Raw genomic sequence first — 8,894 nt, forward strand, 5'->3', positions numbered from 1 at the left:
CTACTCAGCATGGTTCCCAAATGCACACACGTACTCCTGGTCCGTGCCGTTCTGGAACAAGGGGTGTCTGCTTTGCCTTCACTTGCTTTGTCTTGCAGTTCCCACTACCACTGGTAGCCTTTGTGGCAGCTGTTTCTATCCCACTGGAAATCTATTGCCCTGTATAAAACTATGTGGAGCTGAGTGTTCCCCTGAGAAAACAGAATCAGTAACCACTTCAGGAGATTAGAACTAAGCCTGAGCCCATGAAACTCACTGCTTTCATGTGCCACTGCCAGTTCTCTACCCAGCCCCATCACCCATGGGCAGGACACCCAGGAAACAGCAAGTGATGTTGTCTAGGAGAAAACACCTCGTTTCATGCTAGATTTCATGGAAATACAGACTGGCTGAGGACTTCTGTCGCGGGTTGGGTTTGTAACCAGGCAGAAACACCAATTTAGTGTAGTGGTTTGGCCCAAAATACTCATTACTGTTTATCTTCTGTGAGATAAGAATTAGGAGAAACGCAAAGCAGGCACCAAACTTGAAAGAATATAAAGAAGTTTATTAACAGACCTCAAAGAAGGAAAAAAAAATCATACCACACCTTCAGAACTCTCCTCCTCCCCCCACCTTCCTCCCTTCTCCCACTGACAATGTAAAAAGGCAACCCTTGAGATGTTCAGTCTGTTTACCACTTCCATAATAACCTTGTTCAGTCCATTTAGAAAGAGAAGTCTCTTCTTGCTCGTGCTATGAAAACAGTATCACAATGAGACAGCCGCCCACTTCCAAATATTGTTCAGTCCATTTAGGAAGAGGAGTCTCTCTGCTCGCATGGGAGTCCCTTCCCCCAACTTGCAGCTTTTCCCGCAACTGCTTTCGAGACTCCACTCTTGAAGGTTTTTTTGGGGTACAATTTTAAGGTTGAGCCGTTCAGAAACAAAAAAACAGAGGCCCTTCTCCTTCCCTGGGAGCAAAGGGTCTTCCTCATCTTCATCGTTGGGACTATCTCTGGGAGCATCTCTAGGAACTGAGGTTTTCTCCTTTCCCATTTGGAGCAAAAGTCCTCATCTGGTTCATCTCTCCCTGTCCAAACTTCTCATGAAATTACAGCTGCGTCAGCATCTGCCTATCTCAGCGCAGGAGCTTTTGCTTACGAGTTGAACACTCCACCCCCCAGATCTTCATGAAATTACAACAGGATACTCTGATATACCATAGCTTCACAACAGACTTTCAGCTTTAAGCATCTCCTCTCTCTCTTCCCTCAGGTTTTCAGCTCTTCACAGCAATAAAAGGGTTAATCTCACCTCGGCCTTGCAGCTTTGCAGCTGGAATGTTGAATGTTGCTTATCGCAGTGGAGAGGGGGGGAGCCGAGCTGCTCTGGCTGCCCACGGCAAGGCAGTGGGGGGGTTCCGCGGGTGGAACAGGTCCATCGGCTCCAGGCTGGCCGTGACCCGGCCCGTCCTGGCCCAAGCAGGGCCTGGCCGGGCCTGCTGGCCCCTGCACGGGGCCTGCAGCCACCTGTGCCAGCGCCGGAAACGAGAGAGAGTTCGGGGGGAGTTTGTCTGTTCTTAAGTGTGGATCACAGAGGCGGTCACAACTTTAAGTGGCTTAAAGAATTGTCCATATTCAAACTGGCCAGCTGATAGGTTCTATCAGGTCCCAGAGGAAGCTGTAAGCACCCCTCAGCAAAGACGTCCCTTCTGGGACTATGCTTGCTAACCTATGACAACTTCTAAGGACAGACAGCATGCTCAGAGAGCACCTCTTCTGTTCCCCTACTCAGGGCAGGGGCAGTGAGAGCAGGTTACTCCAGGTGTGTCCAGCAAGGTTGAAGACAGAAAAAACAGAAGACAAATGTTAGAGAGAGGCAGGGTTCAGGCATTGCACAGAATATGAGCTCCACTGAAACTGGAAAGCAGGGTTGTTCTCATGAAAAGTTTTCATTTTATCAAATATGTGGCATTTATGATGACAGAATTATTAAGTAAAAAGTTCTAACAGCATGTACTCTTGATTCACTTCTACAACTTTCTTCATTCCTTTCTTTCATTCCTCAGAATACCAGTACATTTTTCTTCTTGTTCTCCTTTTCTTAAAAAAACCAAAACAGAATAACATCCATAATTCTGTAAAGAAATTGACTTTTGATCCTATTCTCTTGCATACTATTTTTGTAAAATCAATCTGCCACTGCATTTTTTCTTTTCAGTGAAGTGGTAAAAGGTGGAGTTCTCTGTAGCTAGAAATGTAGTTGTGTAGACATAAATATCATATCCATAGATGTCCTACCAATACTTATCTCAAGATGTGTCTCTGTGTCCTTCAGAGCAGTAACTGTAGCAACTGAGAATGGGACAGGGGGAGCTTAAATGTGCTAACTTATTTATTCCCAGCACATGTAATGCACTTCAGAAAATCCATAGTAGTCATAAGGGACCCTGTCATGTACTGGAGAACCTTTAAAGCTGTTAAAATTAAAATACAATCCATTAAGGCTGTTCAAGTATTTTTTAACTTCCTGTTTAAGGCACAGACCCTGAGGATTGCAGTTGTGGTATTCTGTCTGATGTCTAGCAAAGGGCCATGCTTTCAGGCTGCCTCTTCTGTAGGAATAAGGAAAATCAACACAAGCTGAGCAAGCATGTTTTTGTGATGCTGTGATTTATAACAATCAAGCTGGGTAATTTGATTGGGATGTTAAATGCCTTCTACATGTGAAATAGTAGCAGAGTCTCCCTCTTGCAGCAAAAGGATTTTTATTTGATACCAAAAGAATAAGGAGCTTAACATGTGGGGTAGAGTTGAAGATCAGGAGATGTTGGTAAAGGAGAATCAGCCTGTGCTCAGTGCAGGAGGAAAAGGCCAGACCCAGAGAGGCAGCAGAGCTGAGTCAGAGCAGGAGTGAAGGAGGAGTTGGCTGGACAGCCTGGCACTGGTGCTGCTACACAGAGCTTGCAAATAAAGTGCTTTTGTTTTGCAGCCAGTTGAGGATGTGATTTTTACAGGTGAGCTGTAAAAATCCTATACACAGGAGTGTATTTTCCCACAGAACAATATGGTTTATAAATTACTCCAGAGCTATAGATAAAAAGAATGTGAGACATGCAAGGTGCACCATCCATAGTATGTTTCTGAAAGATAAGCCATAAAACTAGAGACAAAGGATCAGATGGATGCCCAGTAAAGTGATTTGTTCTTACAAACTCTCTGAAGGAAATAAAGATTGTAAATTAGAGTCTTTTAGGATGAATATCTTTTCATGTGTATCTGCTGAGAAATGATGGCTTTTGCTCATGCAGCACTGCCCAAGTTTATTGTGAAGACAAGAGGTTTTCAAAGGCTGCTGGACTCCTTTGGCACATGACTTTTTAAAGTCTCTTACAATCACAAAGAAAACTGTCACATAGCATGGAAAAAATTCCCTGCATCAGGTATTGTTTTTCCCTAGAAAGCTATACTGTAGTTTAAACTAGCTAGGTGCTTCTGACCCCCTATTTAAAATGTGCTTGCACTGACATCCCAAGAAAAGAGTTTCGTTATTTAATTGCACTGTCAGTGCCAATGCTTTCAGCTAAACCCATTTGGAGTTAGACCTTTTAATAGAAAGTGACAATTTAAATTGCCGCCATAGCAGCATAAATGGTGCTTAAAGTCATTATTAACCTGATGCTGCAGTTGGCTCCAGTTTATTAAAGCAAAATAAAGGTGGAGGGAGGAGAGGAAGAGGAAATTAAGTGATGAATCATTAATTCCTTTGGTATTCGCTGTAACAACAATAGCTGTGGTGAACGAATTTGCCTGTGTGAGGGAGACAGTGTATAATCCCATCCTCGCTTTGCTCATTCCTCGCGGAGGAATCGGCGGCTCGGGTTTGAGGTTGCTTTCCCGTGGGATGGCGTTCTGGTCTCCTCCCCCACTGCCATGGCCCACAGGGTGGACATTTTTGGCTTTTGTCCGGCTCCGGGGCTTTGGCCGGACACCAGCCACACTGAGTCTGAGCAAGAGGTGTGGGGGCAGGTCCCCCTCCCCCGGCTGCCAAGGCAGGTCCTCCTGTTTAACTTCGCCCGGGCTAAGGCAGCTGATGCCGGGAGGGGCGGGCGCTCCCACTCCCTCCTGGGGGCCCTCCCGCCCTCCGAGATGCCCGAGGCTCTGGTGCCCCTGGGAAGCAGCTTTGCTGCCGGGCTCCGCCGGGCTCCGCCGGGCACAGCGGGTTGGACGGGGCCGCTCCCTGCCCTCAGGCGGCGCCGGCCGGGCCCGGCCTTATCCCGCACCGCCACCTGCCGACCGCGGCCCGGGCCCGCCGCCCTCCCGGCCGGGCAGCGAGCGAGGGCAGAGCCGCAGGGCTCCGGCGGCAGTGGGAGAGGAGGGTTTTGCCGTGGAGCAGCTCGGTGCTGCCGCAGAGGGGCTGGGACAGGGACTCTGGGAGAGCTGAAGCAGGCCGGCTTTCCAGCTCCACCGGAGCCACTCTCGCCTCTCGCCCCTTCTGCCTCTTACTGGCTCCAAAGAGGAGCACAACAGGTCAGGAGCACTACAAGCTTCCTAAGCACACATCAGGTGGGAAAGGTGCACAGTTTTCCTTTCGTTTGGAAATATCCCTCACCACCTCTCCCCAAAGCTCTCAAAGTGTCGGTTTGGTGCTCAAACCCACTCTCTGCAGCCGGGAGCATCACACGCTTATGGAGCCTCCTCTGTGGTGACAGAGGAGGAAAAGCCGTGCACTCCTGAACCGGCCATCATTTGGTTGGTCAGCAGAACTTATGATCTTGGCCAGGCCAACCAAAAACCAAAAGGAAACCCTGTGATTTCTGCCCCTTGAACTTGGGCAGCCCCAAGAGGGAACAGGACTCCTAGAGATTCCTAATATTGGTCCCGCTAATAAGATCACTGGTTTAAGACTCACAAACCTCTTAGTACTAATAAGCTAAGCACTGGCTGGTCTGATGAGGTTTTGGATACAAGAATTTACTCCCTAGTGCGATGGGGAAGAAAAACCCACCTGCAGAGAAGCATCGGGGTGTGCTGGCACGGGGCTAGTTGAGATGGTATCCCCAAGCACTGCTGGGGTGATCTTGCACCCCAGGAGGGATCCTGGGCATCCAAACCATACAAAAGCCACCAGGGTGACTAAAGGATGGACATGGTGCCCTCAGCATTGATCCCCTCCTTTAGAGGTTCTCTCCTAGTGATCCAGCCTCCTGATTACTACAGGCAGAGCTTTCAGGACTAGTTGCATGTTACCTGCCATTTGCATTACAGGTCCTTGGATGCTCTTCCAAAAATTATAAATAAATAAATAGGAAGGGGGACAAATGTTATTTTTAGGTATTTGGAGCTCAACTCTAAGAGGCTGCTCTGTAATCTGGAATCACTTTCAAGTTTCAGAGTCAAGATCACTTTAATTTAGTTTTCTTTTAAGTAAGAGCTGTGTCATACTGAAGAGATATCACTTGCCAAATTTTTTGTCTTTCAAGCACTGGTGTATTTCACAGATGGATGTATGTTCTGGGGGACATCACTTCTCCCACTTGTATTTGTCTGAACACAGATGGTAAATCAAGTCCTTCCCCTCCCTGAGAAGCCAGGGATGGCCCTGCAAGTACAGGGCTTCCTCATTGCTTTAGTGGGTGTTATGCATTGCGAAAATGCAATGTAGCTGGTGCTTAACTGCTGGTGCACCCTTCCCAGCCTCCTTGTCTCCCTGATGCAAGAAGGAAATCTCTTTTTATCCAGTCCTTTCTGTAACTGACTTCCTGCAAGTGGCCAGGCTGGTACTTGGGTTTCATTTCATTGTCTTCAGCTCATTTCAAAAGCTCCTAAAGAAGAAAAGGAATATATAGTAAGAAAAGGAGTTGCTGCTCAGCCACTCTTTCCAGCCCAGCAGCCATCCCTCCCTCCCTCCCTCCAGCCAGAGCCAGAGGAGGAGAGGTTCCCTCCCTGTGTGCAGTTGTCAGGAGGCCCCACAACCCAGCACAAGCTGGGACTCCTGGGAAAGCAGCCAAATCAGGATCCTGCTTGTCAGCCTTGCCAGAGCAGGCACTTAATACCCAAGTTGTGGGGAAGGTTTTGGTCTGCATTTGCAGGTAAGAGCTACCTGGCCTCAGTGGCATGGCTCCATCATCCCCGTGGCCTCATGCAGGAGCCAGTCCTGTACTCCTGCCAGGATTCTTCTCAGGCTTGCACAGAAATCCTGGCACAGGACACTTGCAGCACAGGCTATTTGTCTTTCAGCAGCAGTCAGCTTCTTCTGATTCTTCCCAGGCTCTGTGCCTGCCCATGTGAAGCATCTGAATTTGTGGTGACAGCCCTGAGCCCCGAGCTGCTCTAAAAAGAGGAGGGTCAGGGCCCCCCTTGCTCTGCAGTGACCATGAGATGGTATTGCCACCCTGGATTGCTGGGGGCTTTTTGCAAGGTGTTTGTTGTACTACAGGATGATCTTTTGCATGGCAATCTTGGGCTGTGGGATATTTTCTCCTGCATCCATGTTAGGTTTATTGTGATACTGGTCAGCTGTCCAGTGCGGTGACAGCTTTGGGTATTGCTGCAAAGGAGCTCAGTGAGTCTGGACAAGTGTTGGCGTTGCTCTGACTACCCACAGAGAATTCACATTGCTCCGTGCCAGACATGCCAGAAACTTTTCAGCAAAACTGCTGCATTAAAAGACTAAGAAGTAAGGAAACTAAAGTGCTGTCTTAGTGGGGCCATGATAGATAGGCAAAGTGGTATTAATGATACCATAATTACATTTTAAAATAGAATAAATATAGAAAATATATATTAATTTTCCTGGTTTCAAGCACTTCTTTATTCTTAGCATTCTCTGCCTCTGCCAGTCATTTGACTGGCTGTAACATCCCAGCTTCTGTACCTGTGAGGGCTTGTTAATTATGATTCATCCTTTCAAATGGATACAATCCTAGCATTCTTTGTTTTCCTGGGCTGTGTCAAACAAAATATGTCCCAGTTTTCTTAGAGCTAACTTTACAGTATCAGACTTAACAAAAAAAATCTTCTCATGACAGTGCAAGAGAAAAATCAAGTCTGTGTTATGTCCTTCTTTTGTATGTCATGAAGTGTCTTTTCATCTGTACTTGTTTCTGGACACACCATCATGCACAGATTCCCCTCAGGCCCTGTGCAGCACCTGGCAATCCCAAGACAATCAGTCACAGGTGGCTTTTGTGCCTGGATGTGAGCAATTGAACTAAGACCAAGAAATCTAAATAGGACAAGGTGGGACTTTCGGACCCTGTCTGACACTGTGCTCGTAGGTTGTCCTTTGAGCTTCTAGCCAACCTGCTAGACTTTAGTTTAAAAATCTCAAAATGTGGCTTTCTGCTTCCTAGGGCAGGAACACCTCTGTGGTCCCTGTTGAAAATGCTCTCTTTGGGGCTGGTGCTTTCTGGTGACCTGTTTTGGGCTTTGATTGCAGAGCACAAGTTTTTCAATCAAAAACCTGATCTCAAGCACTTGGCTCCTCAAAATAGACTCACTCAGGCTCCTTAGCCCCTGACCAGCACAGGGGCATTGGCTTCTCAGGGGGGCAGTGGGTCTGACAGACATCCCCCAGCCAGGAGGTGAGGAAAGAAGCACCACAATGGGAATCGCCTGTCCGAAGCTGTTGACACCCCACCCTTGGCTCCACTGTGGAGCTGGGTAAAATGAAGCTCCAACACTGGTTAAACCACAGCAGAAAACAAGGCAAGAGGCAGAGCAGGGGTGAGCAGTGGTGGTACAAGGGGCTTGGCTCTGGAGAGTTGTGCTGTCACACCAGGGACAGCCCAGCACATGACCCTGCACTACCACAGCTCTGGAGGAGTTTGTTCAAAGCTAGGGCATTTGTGCTCTAACTAAAATATGGGATGTGTTTGTTGTGTTTAACTCTTTTCATGTTCCCTTCTTTACTTGGTTCTAACAGCTGTAATTCTTTATCCTGATTTTGCCTGGGCTTGTGCTGAGCCTCAAACATTTTTCCAGATTTTTTCCAAATTTGTGGATTTCCAGTAAATATTACAAAAGCCTGTGTGGTATATGGCCTCTGAACCACCTGTGCTTGTAGCTTTTAAATGCTCTCCACCTGTAGAAATTAACAGCATTCTTGATTGCCACAGGTCTGGATAAAACCATCAGCCTTATTTGATACTTACGCTACTTTTATAAAAGAATAAACTATCAAAACACTTGCCTTTTCTGCCTCAGCACTTCAAGGAAGCCTAATCAACCAACCCCCTCTTCAAACTTCCCAAAAACTGAATCAATTGTATCAACAACCACTTTTTCATCCCTGACCCCTCTACTCACTTCCTTATTGGTTCGTCAGCCTCTCCTTGGTCAGCTTTCTACCTGTCGTAATTGTTAATGTACTAATTGTATTTCCTATTAATAATATATTATTTAATTTTAATTATTACTTTAACAAGCCAGGGAACTGCAGTGAGCTGTTACCCAGCTGCTTATTTTCCTAATTAGTGACGCAGCCTTTTGGCTTGCAAGTAAGGCTGTCAAAGAACTCTCAGGTTGGCATCCAGGCTCTGGGTGCCTTTGCTACTGTGTCCCAGCAAGGGGGAGATCACCCATGTGGGCTGCAGGCACCTGGGCAGGTGGAGGATCCTTCAGCAGAGCAGTGAGACTTCCACAGCTAAGGAAATCCAGGAGGAAGAAGGGGAGATCCTAGAGGGGGGGGATTTGCTAGTCTGCAGGAGTGTAGAGCTGGTAACTGCTCCTGGCCCTTCCTCACAGCAGCCAGAATTGGGTGCATTTCTTCTCCAGTGCCCTGAATGTCTCTGGTACTTAACGTACAGTTTCATGATGAGTGGTTGAGGAACATGAAGTAGATGGAGAAAACAAAAACCCAAACCAAATCAAAGGGAGATTGCTGGCTATGCCGTGTGACAGATTCTTACTG

Source organism: Aphelocoma coerulescens, chromosome 1, assembly GCF_041296385.1.
Source record: "Aphelocoma coerulescens isolate FSJ_1873_10779 chromosome 1, UR_Acoe_1.0, whole genome shotgun sequence".
Taxonomy (NCBI): domain Eukaryota; kingdom Metazoa; phylum Chordata; class Aves; order Passeriformes; family Corvidae; genus Aphelocoma; species Aphelocoma coerulescens.